At 38.4% G+C, this 21,998-nt stretch overlaps 1 protein-coding gene across 2 annotated transcripts in view; it reads left to right on the forward strand.

The window, feature by feature from the left end:
- Positions 1-9,905: 9,905 nt before the first annotated feature.
- The window catches only part of LOC137134349 (chondroitin proteoglycan 2-like), a 78,119-nt gene continuing 66,026 nt past the window's right edge, over positions 9,906-21,998 (forward strand). For both annotated transcript variants that reach the window (XM_067519084.1, XM_067519083.1), the window contains exon 1: positions 9,906-9,943. The gene's annotated coding sequence lies outside the window, so the exon portion shown is untranslated. The remainder of the gene's footprint in view (positions 9,944-21,998) is intronic.

Below are 21,998 nucleotides of genomic sequence, written 5' to 3' on the forward strand. Positions count from 1 at the left end.
GAGAAAAATAGAAATAAATATAGCTTTAAAAACAAATTAGTTCCTTCAAACTTGTCAAATTGTATATTAACAGTGCCCATATTGCATTTAAAGTATTGAATTAAAGTAGTGAATTTCAGTAATCCAGCAGCTTTCAGAGAACTAAATCATGCCAATAAAAGAACAACAAAAACAAGTATATATTGCAAAAATGTATGTAATGAAAGTGAGAACGTACCACTGAGCAAACATAGTATGACAATGGAGAAGGGGAGTCAATAACCTTAAGGAAAAACAGCATAAAATAGTAAAACTGATACAAGATCTAGTTCATTAAAAACTTAGAGCACAGTTTAAAAATGTGAAGTTTTTTATTTGAAATGTAATGAACACTATATCAAAAGCTCTGTACATAGGCTATGTACAATGCTTATGAAATGCAAATCACTTAAATGGTTACAGTTGTATAGTTTCTACAAAAAAGTCACCTTTTACATTCGTAGCTTGTTTTCTTTGCACAATGCTCTCACTGTGCTCAAGAATGGCAAGATGAGCATCCTCCTTCATCCCAATGTAGAAGAAAGACTAGTGTTTTGGAAGGAATTTCAGTACAGCACAGTAGACCGTGCCAGTGGACCTATTTGCAGAAAAATTGCCAAACAATTGCTCTATAGTCATTATGAATATGAAAATTGTACATTCATTTCTCAAAGGAGAAATATTTCTAAGTGTGTTTGAATAAAGCCATCTGTTTCAAGTATTTACCTGCCTTCTGTCTCGGAGAAATGCAGAGAGTTGCTAATAAGCCACTGATTCTGTCATATTCATGAGTTTTACTGAGTTCCAAGCTTTTATTTTGAAGTACTTCAGTGCCACTTCCTGCTCCACTGTCATTTCTGCCACTTCAATACGTGTAATGATTCCTGATAATTTTCACACCTGCCTCTAATTATACAGTATATACTCAGTGCTCCCTACAGTACCACAACAGATTGTGTACTGCTTGTATTGGATATTGTACCTGTCCAATACTCACCTGTACCTCTCCTGTTCAGTGGTCAGCTGACTCTGACTTTGGTCTAATGTACAGTAGCTTAATTGTGGTTTGTGATAGGCCAGTGTTTAAATAACAAACAAACAATGTTTTGCATAAGTGAACTCATGAGCTATTAACAAAGTCCATTGAAGCTTTCAGTCTTTGGCTGTTACTCTAGGGTTCTTTACCTCATGGAGCATTCTGTGCGATGCCTTTGGAGTCATCTTGTCACCTTGTACCTCACTTGTAAGTCGCTTTGGATAAAACCGTCTGCTAAATGACTATATGACTTAACAGACTGGATCTGGCTTTCGAGCTTCAGTTCATTATCCATTTTAAACTTTAATGTCCTTTAAACATTCCAGTAATAAACTGACAGAAAACCAACCTTCTTATTGGAACATAGATCTCCAGTCATCTGGGGATCAAACCAGCAACTGGGGGATTGGTAGATGAACGCTCTACGTCCTGCACCACAGTCGCCACGTTGTGCTCATTTAAAAATGCTATTAACTGACTATAAACAATTTTCTCTATATTGTTTGATTAAAAAAAGCAGTCTGGAGATAGGTCTAAAATTAGCGTAGATGCATCTCAGGTTGGGCTAGAAATTAACAGTACACAAAGGACCAAAATAGGACCATTTTGCAACAATAAAGAAATTGCCTCACAGTGAGCGGATTTAGGTGTCAAAGATTAACAAGTGCACAAAAACATAAATATTTGTGTTCTAAAATCATCTATGTTCTGAAATCACCAGATAAGAATTCTTCAAGATACCACGCAGATTAGTGAATAATAAAATAAACTTGTAGAGCAGCTTGCTCTACTCTCTGTGTATGAGCGAGAGCACAGTTAAGTGTCCCTGTCTGCAGCAGAGACGGAGCAGACAGCTCAGGTAAGTTACTTCTTAACTCAACTGGACAGCATTAGTACTCATTCGGGTACCTGCATAAAAACAAAAAAATTAAAATTAACAATCTATAAGAGTATATTTTATAAAAACACGCGTTAAATGATCATAAATGTGCAGAAAAATAATAATTTCAGATGTGCCCACAGTTCCTCATCCACTGTCATGTGTGCACCACAACAAGCTTGTTGGCTAAATGCTAATTGCTACAAAAACATTAGCTTGCATTCATCTAAACCTAGAAATTAAAAAAAACCTGGATGTGCTATGCCTAATGTACTTAAACTGTTCAACCTAATGTGCCACAGGTTCTGGTGGACAATAAGACAGTCACCGTCCCAAACCAGGCAGGACCCTGTAGCTGTCAGCAGTGAGACAGAGGAGATCAGGGATCAGTAATAGTGACTGATTTCATTTTTATTCTTCTATTCTATTACAGTTTACAGAGGAAAGATAACCAGTTAAGACTGACCTATTTTTGGGGGGAGGAATAATGCCCTGCAGTGCATTTGAATTATTGTATTGAAATACAAATCATTGATTAATTTAAATTTTTATTTTTACAAAATTGATTTTTATGTTATGTTATTGTAGTAACCCAAGGGTAGTGGTCTCTGAATCTGAGACTTATTTCATTTGCATGTTGTGTCTAGTTTGTAACTGGATTTTAGTCAGTGGTTGGAGTTTATGTTTTCACTATGACTTTAAGTGCTGCTTCTGTTATTTTGTTTACATCATGTCCCAAATACATCTTTTTTCTTGGTTTTGTGCTGTGTATGTGGTACAAAAAGCTTAAAGAAACTTCTGTCTTGTGATTAGTTAAAACACATTATTATAAATGAATGGAAAAATAAAAAGGTGAATAGACTAATTGATTAATTGAAGAAATAAAAGATTTATTGACAAAAGAAAATTGTTAGGTGCAGCTCTAGTTAATATTAATAATATTAACATGCTTTAAATTGTAACTCCTTATGTTCAGAAAGGATATTGTGCTAGTAATTCTACCAGATCTAATTTCTATGCTAATTGCTCATAGAAGTAGACAAAATAATAGCTTTTAGAATTTTAATAGCTTTAAATAGATCTATTAAATGCCTTTTCCAGATACATACTTCAGACACAAATCATTCATCTATTATTACTGATTTGTTTGTGACAATACTACGCTTCCTGGTTTTAATAATTTAGTAAATATGGTTAATTTAGTTTACACTACTGCCAATGTAGTTAATCAATTACAGGTATACTCCACATGTAAGACTGTTTAAGTTGCGTCATAACTTCTGTTAAGTATAGAATGTTACTGCCTAGATTGTTACCAACTCACATGTTCACAGGTGAAAATTGTGTTCACATCAGTTAACCTCATTAATCTTTTTCTTCTGGAAGATGGGCAAACGGGCAATCAGGTTAGGAAACCTGAAATTTGAGATATTTTTTACAAAACCAAGCAGCTTACACAAAATCTCTCCTCACATGAAGTCAATCAGTCTGTGACCTGGATTAACTTGTTCATCTGTGCAGTAGATCTCTGTTTTTGTCCCAAATTATTTGTAGAGTAACTGAACCCATAAAAACCTGAAAAATCGATGTGCATGGGTATTTAATAGTGTTGTTGATTGACTTTAGGTTCAAATCTTGACAAAGTTTTTTAATTCTACATTTTGTGTTTGTCACAGATCCAACCAGTTCCATTCTCCCCCATCTCCTATTGCAGCCATAAAGAAACACCCACTTTAATTACATTTTATTTTATATATTGTATTTTATTTATTTAATTGTATTAAATCTACCACAAGAAAGTACAAATCACACAATACAAAACATAACACCATAACAACACTGTGAGATTCGACAAAAAGAGAAGACATGAGTTACCTATGTACAGTGTCTTTTTGCGTGTGAAGGTGCATCAGGGTTGGAGGAGAAACGGCAGTTCTCGGGGGTGGGGGTGGGGGTGGGGGTAAAGAGTACAGGGTAGGAGTATACATACTAAGGATATAAATATGTTCTAAGCATATATTGTATAATAATCATTTATGAGAAAATTGATAGTACATTCAGATAAATTAGCTAAAACAAAAAAAGAGAGAAAACAAAACAAAACATATAAATATAAATATATAGTAAAGAATTAATGATAATATCAATGATAATAGTAGTAATAATGATGATAATAAAACAACTATTAACCAATAGGCTATTAACAACATTAGAAATAACAGAAAGGATAGGAAAGCTAATATTTACCACTAATAATAACAATAATAATATTGATTAAAATATTAATAGCTCATCATAATCATAATCATTTACAACTGCTAATAATAATAATGATGAATGTGATGAAGAATGATGGTGTTTATTTTAAAAAAAAGGCTCACGAAAACATCAATTTGAGAAAAGGTGTGATGTAGAGGGGAAAAGTAAGCATATTCTTTAGATTATTCAGTCTCCAGCTGTCATTGAGTCCATTGTTATTCACATATTGTTTTATCATTTTATTTATTTTCAGTACCTTTTAATACCATCTGTTGGGGTAGTGGAATGGGATGAAATTCCTGGTTTTCTCAAGATGAGCTTCCATTCGCTCATCCTGCCAGACTACTCTGATGAATTATGCTTCTCGAATCATAAAATTCTATAAATGTTTAGAATTTACAAGACATTGATGTGATATTTGTGATATAAGGACAAATTTCACATTACTGTTTTGGCAGTGGTCACCCCTTAAGCACTGCAAGGTCTTCAGGGAAGGCGTAAAATTTCTGAGCAATAAAAAAGTACACACATCTTAAATATCTGCTTTTATTTTTTTATTTGCAATGTTCTTGTAAATTTTATTTTTACATTACTTACAAACCATCCTATTCCAACTTTTTGCATTGCAACATCAGTGTCAGTAGAAACTGAAAGTGTGAGGAAAAAATCCAACCAATTAGAATTCTTTCTTTGCTTTTGCTAAGTATTTAAGTTGTAGGAAAGCTTGCGTCTTGTGTGAGGCCTACTGAGCCTGACCCATTTTAAGAATAAAAAACTAAACAGCCAATAAGTTTTGGTATATAATTACTGGCAGTATTGTTTGAAATTATCATGTTATTACATGTTTACAAGGACATGGAAGGGTAATGGTGGAGTTGCAACTTTATTACTGTTGTAAATAACAGTAAAGCTAGCTGGACTGTTTTATCTGAAACCATTTGAGGATAATCTCAGGATTATACGGACTGGTAAATGCTGCAGCTACTGAGCCTGACCCAGGAGTGGCCATGGTAACATTATGTGTGATAGCCAGCTACAAGCCCTGGCTCATTGAACCAGTGGAAGATGCTTAATTGTACTGCTTAGACTGTTAAGAGAGAAGTGGACATTTGGGAATAACAATAAGTACAAGTGTGTGTTTGTGTGTGGATGGGTTGGTGCACATTGAGTCTTGTCTGGGCAAGAATCCCATTAGTTGTTAATGAGTCTGATGGGATGAGGAAGTAAACTGTCCTGGTCTCTGGTTGTTTAACAGCGTTTTAGTAGCACATGCAAGAGGGGGGAAGCTGATAGACTCAATCACAGCACAGTAGAACTGGTTTAGCAGCTCCTGGGGTAGGTTGAATTTCCTTAGTTGATGCAGGAAATAACTCCTCTAATTCTGAGGATAGAGTCAATATTCTTCTTGTGAGAGTAATATTAAACTATGTACTATCTATGCAACACTGTTTCACCTTTACTGCTCAGTTTTCACAATTCTGGCAGATCCAGCATTTCCAATGTCTTACACCAGTGCTTCCTCACCTTTTGTTTCCCAGCAAGACATCCTGTCTATGGCTCAACAAAGAACTGTGTTAGCTAGACACCAACCATAAAACTGCCTACATGTTAGCATTTGCTTCCCAGCAGGAAACCTATGGTACCAGTATAAATTATCAGTCTGAAGGACTTAAAAGAAATGGGAAACAAATGGTGTGAAAAGAGTGAAGTGAAAAGAACTTGCTAATTAGACCCCTGACCACACTGTATGAAGGTTGTTTTGCATTGACTCATTCCTTTGTTCTTTGTGTGAAATCTGAATCACATGAGGAAAGACAGCACCAGAGAACAGACTACTAGAGAATAGTACCGGGAACTAAGAGAAGTAAACGCCTAGGCTGTGCACAGTTTACCAACTGAATTGTTACCATCATGTGGAAAAATGTACACTTTTAATCAACTGACTGTTAATGGTGCACGGTTAATATTTTTGTTGTTGTTTGCACATAATGAGGCCATGTGGACTACTGAAGAAAAAGTGTTTGCCTAATACTAGATAGTTGTTGACCAGGATGACAGCTACAGGACTTCTTTGTTATGCCAAGCTCATTGGTGTCGTAAAGTCTGTTGCGTATTACTAATCAAGCTGCACTTAGTTGTAGCAGGTCTCCCTCTCTGCCTGAGAGGTGTTGTTGCAGCACAGAAAGCTGTATCAGCATCATGTGATGTTGTTAGCTGTTCTAATATATTGTGTGAAAGGCCTACTTACATTAACCAAGCAATCTGATTTCTGTGAAAGCAGCAACATCTGCAGCAGCAAATGTTTGACCTTCCTCAACTTTCTCTTCACAGGAACTGAATCTCAAGACTTACCTGCAAACCATGCAGTCACTAGCAAGCATATCTACACAACTTTGTGAAGAAATTAGGTGCAACAACGAAATAACGAAAAAAGGGACATGGCATGGTCCGAGATAAACTTTGTTTGCCTAATTTGTATTTCCATTTGTATGCAAAGCTACTTAGATTAAATATCACATTTGCAAATGGGCATGTGTGCATATCTTAACACCTACTGCTATAGTAAGGTTCTTTCCAGCATATGGAGCTGAGTACTGCACTATTATTAGCGGAAGTGAATTCTCTCTTGGCCTTCTAAGTTTGTCATTCACAAGACCACAGGTTATTACAGGGCTGAGTAGTACACACAGAAGATTCGCTGTTCGTTTGAACGGGACAGGTCCAAAAGTAGAATTAAAAGTTTTGACATTGTCTGAATGGAAGTGTGGCAAGAAATGCGCACACTAGGACTAAGCCCTAAGAACTGAGAGACAGTGACAGAATGGAGGAAAAGAGGGCAAACAGACAGCAAAGAAAATAGTAATAACTAATGTTCACAGCACGGGGAGAATAGGTAGGATTGCCCTGCCTATAAAATGCATTGTGGGCATTTTGAATACCTAGTCATGCCTTTCGGCCTGACTAATGCACTGGCGGTGTTCCAGAACATGGTCAATTATGTGCTAGGAGACATGTTAAATCGTTTTGTTTTCTATCTAGACGACATCCTCATTTTATCCACCTCTGAGACAGAGCACGTCACCCACGTCAGAAAGGTGCTGTCCCACTTATACCAAAACAATCTGTTTGTTAAGCCTGAGAAGTGCATTTTCCACGCGTTTCTGTCTTCTTCCTGGGGTTCATTGTCTCTCCAGGTGGGGTGGAGATGGACCTGACGTAGGGGTGGGGGCGGTTCCTTTCCAGCGCACTGGGGAAGATTCTAAGGTACACCTGTGTGCGTTTTTCTCTTGCTGTCTCTCCGAGGCGGAACAAAATTACGATGTCGGTAATCGGTAACTCCTCGCCGTAAAACTAGCTCTAGAGGAGTGGAGACATTGGCTTGAGGGGGCCAAACACCCCTTTGTGGTCCTCACGGACCATAAAAACCTTGAGTACCTTAAGACTGCTAAAAGATTAAACCCCGCCAGGCTTGTTGGGCTATTTTCTTTAACAGATTCCATTTCACTTTAGCTTATCTCCCCAGTCACAAGAAAACCAAGGCAGATGCCCTGTCCCGCACTTTTAGCCCATCCCCTGCGTAGGAGTCACCCGAGTTCATCCTCCCGACTTCTGCCCGTCTAGCCCTCACGCAACTTGAGTTTGAGGAGAGATTATCCCTAGCTCTTACCAATAATTCCGCTACTTCCACTTGCCCCGACGAGTGTCTGTTTGTCCCAAGCCAGCTCCGTTCTGTAGTCCTGGAGTGGTGTCACTCCTCTGGCTTATTTTGTCACCCCGGTATTTCTCTAACCCTGTTCATGGTGCAGCAGCGGTTCTGGTGGCCCTCCATGTTCAGGGACGTCAGGGGTTTTGTTTTGGCCTGTCCGGTCTATGTTCAGGTCAAAACCAGCCGCCAAACCCCGGAAGGGTTATTGCATCCTCTTCCGATCCCTAGTCGCCCTTGGTCCCACATCTCTGTCGACTTTGTTACCGGTTTTCCCCCGTCCCAGGGCAACATGGTTATGGGCAGCAATCTGCCTTGACTAATTGCGGAAAGTGGAGAGAGAAAAGAAAAGAGCAACAAAAAGCAACAACAAAACATTGGGCAGGTTGGTAGGACCAGTTGCTGAGCACTGGAAAACTCACAGTTACAAAGCTAGGAAGGGACAGAGAGAGGGAGACAGGGGCATAGACATACAGTTCTGATTTTACAAAGCTGTGCCTTTTACAGTGTAGTCTCTGTATATCTGCAGAAATTATTAAAGCTTCAATAAAAAGAGTTGCCATAAAAAAGCTTCTGTGGCTTAGATGGAAGAGACTGTTCATTCAGCAACTGTTCACCAGTCTGTGTTGCAGAGAGAAAGAAAAGTTTGCCATAAGGCATATGGCACGTCAAGTCTATGGTCTCATGAAATTTAAATGTAGCTTTCGATCATCAGACCAGATGTTGTTACTGATAAGGAACCAAGGAAATGGTTGCTTTACAGTTGTTTGATTCTATCTCAGCTGCAGAAGTTTGTGACACTTGTGACAGAATTCAAATTAATGATTTAATGAATTGTTGTTGTAGTAAAAAACAAAGAGGAGACTTTCAAAGGGGTTAATATGTCTATAAGCACTCTATCATCAGTGTATGATCTAGTGAGGAATGGGGAAGTTACACTAATGGTCTAATTTTTGCAAAGGTATGCCCTAAATCCCACCCAGTAAACTTGAAGATCTTAACACATTTATTCATCATCCTTTGATGAATCTTTTGATCTGCCTTTTCCTAGTAATTTACACACATGCTGAACATTCAGTACACCTTTATGTCAAGGAAAGCAAGAAATTACAGCAGCAGAAGATCTTTTAGACTTTCTCTAAAAATAAATGAAAATTACAGTAAATAAAACTAACATGTATTGAACTGTCTAAATACATAGTTCCTGTTAATCCTGTGCGTTTGCATCAATCTGCAAAAGCACATGCTGAAAATCACAACCCAAACTTCAAAAGTCTGAAACCTGTTTATGGTAGGCTGTTACGATACTTCTAAAAAGCCTGGGTTCCATCCACTGCTTACTTTCTTGATTTTCAGAATAGAAAACTGACACCTCTTTGGACGCTCACTACTATGCACCAGTTTATTTGTGCTTTCACAAAGACTGTCACACAATGATGACAAACTCACAGTTAGTGGGACTTTTTCTGTGTTGAATACTCACCAGGCATGAATGTATCTAAGTACTCCAGTTTCCTTTCGCAGCCTGATTACATAGAGTTTAGGCTCAATCCGAAAGGTGTGAATGGTTGTCTCTCTAACATAAACTCCACCATACATCAAATGACCGCACCCTGCCACCCTTGACAAAGAAAGTGGTTAAGATAATGGATGGAGAGGTGTTGGGAATATGACATTTATGTTTCAAATTCAAATTTATGGAGCATTACACTCTCCTGATTTCTCGTGAATCAGTCCATATATGTCTATGTATCTCTAAACTTTACCCAACTATTTCTGTTGTTCTGTCTCTGTGGTGTTCACACTGATGATTTTAAACTAAACATATGCATTAAAAAAGGGATGGAAATATGTCATTTCTCACTTCTGATTTAAAAGCCAAAAAACAGTATTAGATAACTACCTGTTTTTCTTGGATGTGTATTCCACAGAATTAGCCCCGCCCACTGCTGCACCCTTTCAGCCATATCAATACAGCCAGGCACTCTGTCAGTCATCCATCAGTTGAAGTAGACAGACAGTATCTGCTTCTTTCACCTTTGTCTGTGTAAGTGTCTGATTTTTTTCATCTCATTTCCACAGAAATTCTACTTGTTTTGCTCTACACAACTGTCTTTACTCTAACTGTATAACGCTTTTTTAACATATGTCCTGTAGTTTTGTTATTTTGTCGTATCTGATGTCATGATAATGATTATTGGGCACAGCACAGTCAATGGATTGATCAAATTGAATCTCGCATTTGTGTACTCTTAATTTGATCATCGTCATCAATCATGTTTCTTTTCCTTTCTTCACATAGTTTCAACATGTGCAGACTATTTCTCACTGCAGGTAAGGCACACTGGTCAAGTACATGCTTCCTAACTCATCTTATCACAGCTACTTCTAGTAGTTTTTAATATTCATGTTTTACTCTGTAAGATTCCTTCCCCCTTCTCAATACAATAAAGATTTGTATTATTTTCTATTAATTTGGACAAGTTGCCTTAACTTTACATTTTATGATGCCTCAAATTTTTAAAGTAAAGTGTGTTTGAGTTAAATGGGCTTAAAATTTAAGAAATATTCAGTATACTTTTTTAGGTTCATTAAGTTCATTTTAATATATAATATTTTTGAAAAAACGCAATGTTTTTTTTGCTAATCAACGCATAATGCAACACATTTATCAACATTTTACTTAAAATAACATGATTGTAACAGCAGTGACATCAAGCATCTTTGAAGATGCTTAAAGGGCGACTGTGGCGCAGGAAGGTAGAGCGGTTGTCCACCAATCTCACAGTTGTTGGTTCAATCCCTGGCTCCTCCGGTCACATGTCAAAGGGTCCTTGAGCAAGACACTGAACCCCAACTTAGTTGCTCCCGGTGAGTGTTGGCCAGCTGCATAGCAGCTCCCCCATCGGTGTATGAATGTGTGTGTGATTGTTAGTGTGAATGGGTGAATAAGAAGCAGTGTAAAGTGCTTTGAGTGCCAATAGGTAGAAAAGCGCTATATAAGTGCAGACCATTTACATTTAAACCAATATCTAAATGTGAGATAACAAATTTTAGTTTAGTTAATTAATTTGCACATTAAGAAAAAAACGCATAACCCCCTCAAAAAAAAAAATCACAGAAGCAAATAATAATTGTGATCAGAGGTTTTTATAATGGGCCTTTCTAAAATTCAACTGAATCTAATCCAACAAAACACAGTTACAAAAAAACAACAATAACAAACCAACTAAAAATCTGCAGTTTAATATCACAGTGCAAAGCTGCCTATTCTGTTAACAGTCACAGGGAGGCTGAAGATGATCCCAGGAGGAGGTATTGCTTTACTCATCTCAATATGCAAATTTAGAAAATGTAACAGACTTTTAAAAAAGCAACAGCAAGTCGGTGCCTAATGCTATCCAGCCTTGTCTGCCATTGTGATGGTTACTGGATCTTGTTCAGAAAGAGTGCTGTGGTCTGCTCTCTGCTCTTCATTTGGCAGTAAGCATTGTTGTTCTATGATGCTTCTTCTGCCATATATTTTTCCAGGTTTGTTCAGTCCTTAGCCTAGGTGGGTGTTATTAATGTTAGATTTAGTAGTATTATGTTAGAGTTAGGTTTGCTTCCCCTTGGATGCCATTTCGAAGTAAGGGAGTGCAGAATGAACCCTAAAAATAATTTAAGTTAAAAGTTAAAAAAATCGAAATGAAACTTAGGTGTTACAGCAGCTGTTTAAAAATAAATTTTCAAACAACTAAAAAAAAAAACAAAGATATAATACATAGCAACATACAGAACAATTATAAGTCACATGTTGGTTATTAGGGTATCTGTTTGCATTAGTGACTGACACTCTGACCTTTTGAGTGTAGTACAATGGAAGAGTGTGTAGTGCAATGGAAATTAATGGAGCTAACCTTAAGATGTCACAGAAACAAGCACTCCCATACATGTAACCTGAGATATCAGTTACACAGCTTAAAGTTTTGCGCCAGAGAATAAATAATATATATGCATTCTGTAAGTAATGTAAAAATATCTACATGTTAAAAGAAGTAAGCCAGACCACAGAAGCTGAGTATGTTGTGTGCACACACGTGTACTTGCATTTGTCTGTGATTGCGTGCATGGATGTGTGAAGAAGGGAGGGGTTAAGTGTATGAATGTGTTCAGAGTGGTTATGGCTCTAGGGAAGAAGCTTTTTTTGAATCTATTTTTCTGGGTCTTGATGCGCCTGGAGCTTTTTTTTCAGCAGGCAGCAGGTCAAACAGGTCAGGCCTCAGCGCTTATAGGAAATGAAGGCACTGCTTGCTTTCTTGATGATCGTAGTTGTGTTTGCAGCACATGTGATGCCAGCAGACTTAAAGGTGCAGAGAAAGTTGAAAAGGTAATCAAAGGATGATTACCTTTGTCTTGGCAGTGGTTAGTGCTAAGTTCTAGGCTGAGCACCATTCTGTCAATTTGTAGATTATATCCTTGTAGGCAGACATTGCTGCGCCAATTTGATCGATGAATTTTACAATAGTGTTCTGGTGGTGGGCTGCGCTGCAATCAAATATGTAGAGTAATGGGCTTAGTGCTGAGTGTGCGGATGGAGGAGGGGTGGGAGCCAAGTTTAACACACTGTGGGCAGTTGGTCAGGAAATCTTTTGTACAGGTGAATGTGGAGAGGCATAGTTCAGCCAGTTTGCTAATTAAAATGTCGAGAGTGATAAATTTAAGACAGAGCTTTAGTTGACAAAAAGCACTCTTATAATGCTCCTTGATGTGCATGTTTTGATGCGCATGATTCAGTGTAAACAAACAGGTCTAATGAAACAACAAAATCCAGCTGATGAAAATTAAGAGGAGTTATCCTCCTGTGAGGTAGGATAAGATAACAATTAAATATAATAATAAATAGTGTTAACTAAATGCTGCTAGCATAGACATTTGAATAATGGAACTTCCATTGGTATCAGATTGTTTCTTTTGATTACTTTGAAATTTAACATTAGTTAACTTAGCTAACTAAATTAGCAGAGCAGCCTAATACAAATAGCCTACAAATAAAGCAGCCTGCAAATAATCAGCTAACACAGACAATACGTTTTCTGTAGTAAACTGATGAAAGCTGTGACTGACTAAGCTAACTGTCAAGCTATGTATGCTAAGTTTAGAATTTTAGATGCAAAGAAATTTGGACAAGTCTACTATATATCACATTTTTGCCTAGGGCCCCAACAGATTCCAAGATGACCACTGACTATGGCATCCTCTGTTGATCTATTGGGGCAAAGTAGTGTGCATCAAAGGTGGGAGGGAGGCAGGTTTTTAGATTGTGCAAGACCAGTCGCTCAAAGCACTTGGTGATACGTTTCTTAGGATGTAGGATGATTGCGGTTGTTTTCAATCAGTATGGAATCACGGCTTGTGCCAGGGAGAGATTAAAGATGCTGGTAAACACCTCTGAGAGCTGATCAGCACACAATTTGAACACCTTCCCAAGTACTTCATGCGAGTCAATACCTAACAGAGACAGGAGAAAGAGGGACAGAGCCATCGCCGGAGGCAGCGTCGACCCGCTTACAGACAGGAAATGGAACAGGACCAGAGCCAAAGGCGGCCTCGACCCTTTTGTAGACAGGAACAGAGCCAGGGCAGGTGAGGTGTTGAACAAGCCAGGGGCAGGTGCCGGAACCGGACCAGCTCCGTCCAGGCGCAGACCCAACATTAGGTGACCCAGAGAGCGGAACAGGAACAGGCCCAGAAGCAGGCTCAGGAGTGTACTCCAGGCTAGGAGCGCGTTGGGGTGGACTGCTTGTGGGCTTGGAAACCTGAGCAGGCTGAATATTGACCGACTCCGAAGCAGGCATGCAGCTCTAGACAAGGAAAGGTTCCACTCGTTCAAACTTCGCCCTGTCCGCTGCTAAATAGGCCAGTAATTCGGGCACATACTGCATGCTCATTAATCTGATAAGGTCCAGACCATGGAGAATTACGGTGAAACGAGAATTATGAGGGAATACTGTTAAATTATCAGTGTCAATTCCATACGTAAGGACAAGGTCTAACGTGACTAGGACAATGAGTGGGTTTATTTACATTTTTGGAAAAACCAATTGAATCTAATAATGAATTAAATGCAGTGTTAAGGCAGTTACTGTCAGCATCTACATAAATGTTAAAGTCACCAAGTATCATGACTTTATCTGTATTAAGCACTAAATCAGATAGAAAATCAGAAAATTCACTCAAAAACTGGACTGGATGACGGTACACGATAACAAATAATAGTGGTTTTTGAGTTTTCCAGTTTGGGTGTGAAAGGCTAAGAGTAAGGCTCTCAAATTAGTTATAACTATGTTTAGGTCTAGGGTTTATTGAGAAGCTACAATGGAAGATTGCTGCAACTCCTCCACCTCAGCCTGTGCTTCTAGGAACATGATAATTAATATGACTTTGGGGGGTTGACTCATTTAAACTGACATATTCTTCCTGCTGCAACCAGGTTTCAGTAAGAGAAACTATATCAAATAGATGATTGCTTATCAAACCATTTACTAACAGAGATTTAGATGAGAGAGATCTGATGTTTGATAATGGGAGTAGCCTAACACATCTCCTAAAGTAGCCTAGGTAATAGAAAATACTTATATTACAATTGTATTACAATTGTTTTAATTCTTATTTCTTATAATTGTACTTAAAACCTTACTTCATCAGCATGGAAACCAAGTGGTTGTAATGCATTGATAATGAATAAATAGTCATTATGTACGATTAGAGACATTCCTCCAGGTTTTATAGTAGACCTTTTGACAATTGGTGAAGGTAGACCAAGACAAATCCAGGCTTCTCTTTACTGCGGCTAGCCATAACATATCTGCAAGCTTACTTTTAAAGAAGCTGGCAAAGATGTCAGCAGGAAGGAAGGTGGATGGAGGGAGGTGGAGGTGGATAGACGAGTGGGAGAACATGTTCCTGCTGTCAGTGATGATGCTAACTAAAAATATCGTATTAAACTGTTATATAAAACTGTATTGTTTGCAGGTCATACGCTTTTTTATCAGGACATGTAAAATTAGGCCGCGTCCCTCACAGAGATTGGCAAACCATCTCAACTGTTTACACTGATAAGAAATGAGCTGTAGCAAGCTTGTCCTTTCTATGACCTATTGCTGTCTGTTTCATAAAGCTAAAGGATTGGCTTGTACTCTCATGTGTATAAAGGAAAGGTTTTGACTGCTCTTAGGCGGTCAGTACTATACTCTTAAAGTACATGCATTGATTCCTTGCTGCAAGTAAAACTTTAAACGAGATTCCAGTGACTCTGTCGTCTTTGAGTAAAATTTTCTTCTGACAACTTGGTCCTTCAAGCCGGATCGCAACAGCCTTTTCTCCGTCCAGGTTGGGGAACTGAAATCATGTACGGGAGAGTCTGGGATTCTATAAAAAAAAAAAAAGCCCTCTGGGTATATTGCTGTGATTAAAAACCAGCCAGAACCCGCTGGGAAGAGGAATGGTCATGGGATTCTACAAAACATTGCAGAATCCCTAAACTCTCAGGTAAAAAAAAAAAAGATAAGAAAAGCGAGAAATTCTATGTATCCTGTAAAGAAAACAGATAACAAACCTTGAACTCTAGTAAAATACTGTCTTATCTTATATTTTTAAACAGTAAAAAAAAAAAGGTATGCGATATGGTATATTGGTATCAATAACAAGGGATTACCAAAATTCGCATTGCGTATCTCTGGTCATGATGCAGCAGTAAAGACGGAATCCATACTCTGTGTGAGAAGACTCCGATAAATTACTCCGTGTTCACGTTAAATCATTAGAGAGAAGAAAAAGAGCTTATAAGGAACTTGTATAAAATCCTTGAATAAAAGTAGTTGCATAAAAGCTGAAACATATACAATTTCACATTTGTAAAATACTGTTGATAAATTGATGTTGATATATGGGAGGTAGTTATTAACAGTGTCTCAGCTAGAAACCTAGCTGTGATAACAAAACTGCTTGGCTGTGGAAACCTAAAGGTGATAAGACAACCAGTGTCTTACTGATTGGGTCTATTGCTCAGGTGAACTCCATACAAACTGGCTGTTAAAGGGAAGAATTTGTATTTGTTATTTTTTTTGTCCTTTCGGCTTATCCCGTGAGTTCAGGGTCGCCACAGCGGATCATTGTCCGCATGTTGATTTGGCACAGTTAAGCGGAGGAATACAACATGGGAAATAAATGTTGTAAATAAAAAATGAAGAAATAACTGGAGACTGAAAGTATATGTTACAGAGAGGGGGGAATAATGTAAAATGAGTACAAAAAAAGTACAGCTTCTAAGGAAAATTAAGTATGCCTGAATGTAAGAAAATACAAGAAATAAAAAAAGAATGTGGAAAAAGAAAAAAGAAAATAAACAGGAACAAATTGGCCATGCAGAAGCAAGAGCGTGGTTAAGAGAAGTGGAAATTAGAATCCCCGAGCTGCACAGGGACAGCCGTTGCGGTATGATGCTGCAGAGCTTACAAATAGACTCAATAATTTAATGGCCAGGGCAAGAGGCAGATATCAGGCCAGAGCAGACTGGACAGAAATTAATCACTGTATCCAAAAAGAAAAAGAAAATACAGGTGTCTACTTTATCAGGCTGAAAGACCTTGACATGCACAGTGGCAGCCCCCAGATAATGCAGACAATGACAGCCCATATGAGCAACAATTAAAAAATGCCTATATAAAAGGATCTCTATCTCACATAAATAGCTTTATCACAAAACACATGATTGATCATCGCACTGCTCGATTGGCATTATTCTTAAAAGTTTTGTTTAGCCTGTACCATTTGCACAAAACATAAGCCACAAGGAAATTAAGTCCAAAAGAGGACAATTTTAATGTCAATTCCCATTTGAACACATTTGTATGGACTTTATAGAAATAAACAAATGTGAGGGGAAGAAGCATTGACGCAATGATAGTAGCAAAGGCAATAGTAATAGAAATAATGCCAAGATATGGTATTACACAGAAAAAAAGTGACAATGTAACACACTTTACAAATAAAGTCACCTCACTCATGGCGCATGGCGCTAAAAATCTAATTAAAAATCCATTGTGCTTATCACGCACAATCTGCAGGGCTAGTAGAAAGACACAATTGAATCATTAAGTCAAAATTAAAGAAAACAATGGAAGAAACAGGGAGAAATTGGCTGTCTTCCTCTGGTGTGTTTAAATATGCATGTCACCCCAACATCATCAGGACCAACTCCTTATGAGATGATGTATGGCAGGCCTTAGCAGATTCCAAAATTACAACCATTTTAGAGACCTGAAAAAGAAAGAGAACAAACTTTAGCTCACTACATGATGCAGATGTTAACAAAAAAAGAGATCTCTACTGTCAACTGAGGTCCAGAGATCCCACTCAATCCAGAAGATCCGGCAGTGCAGCCAGGAGACTGGGTGCTAATTAGTCATAAAGAGGAAAACCTGGTCAAGTCTTTGGTGTTAGGGCCCACTTCAGGTCCTTAACCCCCACCCCACGGCTGTAAAGAAAAACCACATGGATTCATCTATCACACTGTAAAAAAGGTATTTGGGTTGTCGGAAGGTGTAGATCAAAGTAATAACTCTTAGACTCATTGATCTACCAGTGACTGAGGGAAGTCTGGGCTAATTTTTAAGATCTTAGTGGGCCGTCTCAAACACAGTGACAAATTGAGATCTCTGTCACTTAAAGGTCAAAACTTTAACATAACTAGGTTAGCGTAGTCTTAGGGGCATTAGTAGTACGGAACCCCTTAAGAAACCACAACACGATCGATAAGGCATCCATTTAGACATCTAGACCTCTGTGGTCTGAAAGGTACAGCATGCATCCTATTGGCTTTGACCTTAATTATAATACACCCCATCCTGTTTGGAGGTTGTAAGGAGGTTATATCAGCTAATTTTAATGGTCAGGTTTGTAAGATATTTTATCAACTTTAGAAACAGGACATGTAGAAAATAATTATTTGCTTGATTGGATGATGTACACTGCTCAGCAGACTAATATCAGTAACTGTATTGCATGTTCCACAGGTCAACTTTAATTAGGTATTTCACCATTTAGACTAAACCTAACCTCTGACCCCTGCAGTACTTTTGTTGTCTGTACAACAAAAGAACTGAACCTAACGCTATTGGGGTACCCAGAGGGTTCCCTGATGAGTAAAAAGCATGAAACCAAATAGCAGCAGGGTTTGAATATTTCCTCTTCTGGTGGTCAACAATATAAAAAAATATGTAGACTGGATAAATTAGTTGTATTTACAACCAACAACAGTTTGTCAACTATACGAGAGATGCAATAAAGGCAATAGCTCACCAATTGGATCCTACATCTCTAATGGCAGGGCAGAGAACATACCTTGTGAATCACCTCTTTTTATGTTGTTTGCTTTTCTTTAAATAAACTTTAAGTTACCATAACCCCTTCCCTTGCCGTCTCCTCCTTTTCGGGTCCTACAAAAATCAAAGTAACACACTAGTGAAAGTGTGACACTAACCTAATATTCAGTTTTGCCTTGGTGATGCTGGGAGGAAAAGATGCAAGCCAGCTCTTATATTTAGCAAGATCTTATGATATCTTGGGCCACTCAACACTCCTGAACATGGTGTGGTGTTCACAGATCAGGTCATTGGTTCAGATTTGGAGCTGACGGATAGGAAGGACTGGAAGACGGGGCAGAGAATATCCAGACAAGCTGAAAGTATGGTGTAGAATTTTTCAGTGGCTGTCTGTGTTATTGAGGATCCTGTGGTGATGGTGGAGTTATAAAGACCAGGGAAGAAAACTGCTCAGAAACTTGAGGTTGCAGCGCAAAGTTACAAGTGGGGTGGAAGTGTGTTAAGGTTTAGAGAGAAAGTGTTGTTCAAGGTGCAGGTGGCTGCCAGCTTTGAGGGTTAGGGGAGTGAGGACCAGCCTCAGATTAGGGAATTAGATTTGAGGTGGGAAAACAGCATAACAAGTTGCCCAGTACAACCACAGTCTGACATGTGGCTTCTCAGAAGCTGCAGTTGAGAACCTTGCATTAAATTGTTGTTGATCAGGGAAAAACAAGTGCTGCTTTTTCTCTTCTCCCACATATAATGCTGGTCCTGGAATTAACATTCAGGCCACCTTTGCCTTAATTTGCTTATTATTTACCAACCTTAATTTAATCTGTACAGCTTTCAACTCACAGGTAGAAGGTCACCAGTTGCAATCTACCTGCTGGCTGTGGCCTTTTGGTGTGGAGTTTGCATGTTCTCACTGTGCATGCGTGGGTTTCGATACAGATGCAGCCACTGACATCCTCTGCAATACACTCTCTACATGTCAGGACCTGTGAGCAACTCACCAGGCATTAGGTGCTAATAGGAAGTTATGCAAATCCAAGACTCCATCTGCTCGTGCCGAGTATCAGGTTCTGCTTGTATCTTTTTCTCACAGTATCACCAGAGCAATAATCTAATTAGAAGCAAAAAAACTGTTCTCCACTTTCAAATCACTCATCCACCCACCTCCACCTCTCACTGCCAATGACTTTGCTGGCTTCTTCTAATAATGTGGCAGCCATCAGCTCACAGTTCTCTCCTCCAAATGATGACATTCTGCTACCTTCCTCCAGCACTGCATTGCTCTCCGCATTTTTATCTCTGACCACCTGCTCTCTGGATCAATCCCTTCCATTCTTCATTAAGCAGTTACACCTGCACTAATGCCAGCAACAGGCACTTTTCCTTCATTCAAGCAGGCCCAGATAACCCCACTGCTTAAGAAGCCTTCTCTTTAATGCTCCCTTGTGGAGAATTACAGACCGGTCTCTCTTCTTCCATTTCTGGCACTTCCAGGTGCACTCCTGGAATGAGCAGTCTTCAATCAACTCTCAGATTTTCTTTCCATGAACAAAAAACTCGACAAACAAACAAACAGACAAACTATCTGATTTCCTCTGGCTACTCTTGCCACAGTCTAAAGAAATGCATTTTAGATTAACTGATGACTTTAAATTGCCTGTAGGTGTGAATGTGTGCGTGAATGGTTATCTGTTTGGTTATGTCTTTCTGTCTCAAACCTGAGATGGACTGGCAACCTGTCCAAGGTGCACTCTTCCCTTTCACTCCAATGACAATGACAGGCTCCATACCTGGAACTGTGAGAGAAATTTCAAAGTCTAGTTAACACTGTTTCACCATTTTCACACTTCTGGCACACCCAGTATCAAACTTGCTTAAACCAGTGCTTCCTCACCTTTTGCTCCCCAGCAAGACATCCTGCCTCTGGCCCCACAAAGAAGTGTGTTAGCTAGATATCAGCCATAAAACTACCTACATCTGAACATCTGCTTCCTATCAGGGAACCCATGGGAACCAGCACAGACCATCAGTCTCAAGGACTTAAAAGACATGGAAGACAAAATGATAAAGTGACAAGAACTTGCTAATTATACTCCTGACCACATTGTATGAAGGCCGATTTGCATTGAATCTTCCCTTTGTTCTTTGTGTGAACCCAGCTGTTGAGCTAAATGTATAAAAGGCTGAACAACCTACACATCTGGGTCAAATCTGATTTGGCCCACACTAGAGTGTAGTTCTGTTCTGCTCTGCATGTTTCTCCATTTTGCTGATTAAATTCACCATTATCATTCACTTGTGAGTTGAGTTGCCTTTTGCCTCTTAACTTGCTTTACAGATTTTCCGCACAGAACAGTATAACCGGATAAAGTTAATGGATAGATGAAATTTTGTTTGCGTTTTCCTCAAATGTTTAGGAAAATTACCAAATTTTATTGTATTGTAGAAAATTCCTTTTATTTAAAACGACAGTTGGTCCATGTTTAATAAAAATTTGTTTGCTGATGCAACCTATATTCAATTCAACTTTATTTAAACAGCACCAATTCAAAACAAAGTCATCTCAAGGCACTTTACAGATAAAGTCAAGACTATAAAGATGTATAGAGAGAACCCAACAATTCCCCTTTGAACAAGCCATAGGCAACAGTGGAGAGGAAAAACTCCGTTTAACAAAAGAAACCTCCAACAGAACCTGCTCAGGGTGGGGGAAAGTGAAGAGAGAAAAGAATAGAGCAACAACAAAACATTGGGAAGGTTGGTAGGACCAGTAGCTGCACACTGGAAAACACACAACCCAAAGCCGAGGACACCTGCAGAAAGGAACAGAGGTGGTGTTAGTCCTCCTCAGTGTTGAGTTAATTTTCTTTCTAAAATTTATTGTTTGTTTGCAGAAAAGGGGGAATTATCACATCCCCATTAAATCAAATTTGTCCTTGAAACATACAGGAAGTGATTTCATTTAATTGCTTAGTTACAGCAGTGTACATAACCTACATTTTAGTCAATGGCCAAGCTATTCTTGTTACAAATAGAATTTATGTTACAGTTGATGTTGCTAATTATCTTGCCAATTTGAATGTAGGGTACAAACTAACTATTTAGTCATCTTTTACATACATTCACTGACAAAACAGGCACAGCAATGTGAAAATAAAATGTTTCTTTTTTGACCATCAGACCAGATGCTATGACTAGAAAAGAACTCAAGCAGGTTTCAGTACACTTGTTCAGTACTTACAATGTTTCCTTTTCAGCTGCAGATGCTTGCAGCTAAAAGAATTCAAATTAAATCATCCATGATTCAAAGTTTTACATGGGCGGTGAATACTTTCTATAGGCACTTTTTTCCAAAATGTAAGACTGTAAGGAATGGGGAAGCTGCATGAATGGAATCTTATTTTAAAAAGCAATGCTCTAATTTATACCTCTGCAAAGGTATGGCCTAATACACACCCAGTGATTTTAAATTCCCCTCAGAGATTTTTCCTCATGTCATTCATTGCTGCACATTTTATCTGCTTTTTCCTCCTAAACTTCACACGTGCTAAGAATTCAGCACAGGTTTAGGTCAGTAAGTCTGCCCTTCTCGCAAACTTAATGGAAATGACATTAGATATCCATGAAAACCACAAATAACAAGAACATGTATTTTACATTTATCTGTCTAAATACATAATTCTTGTTAATCATGTAGATCTGCAAAAGCACATGCTAAATTCCTAACCTAAACATCAAAGGTCTAAA

The sequence above is a fragment of the Channa argus genome, chromosome 10 (assembly GCF_033026475.1).
Source record: "Channa argus isolate prfri chromosome 10, Channa argus male v1.0, whole genome shotgun sequence".
Taxonomy (NCBI): Eukaryota; Metazoa; Chordata; class Actinopteri; order Anabantiformes; family Channidae; genus Channa; species Channa argus.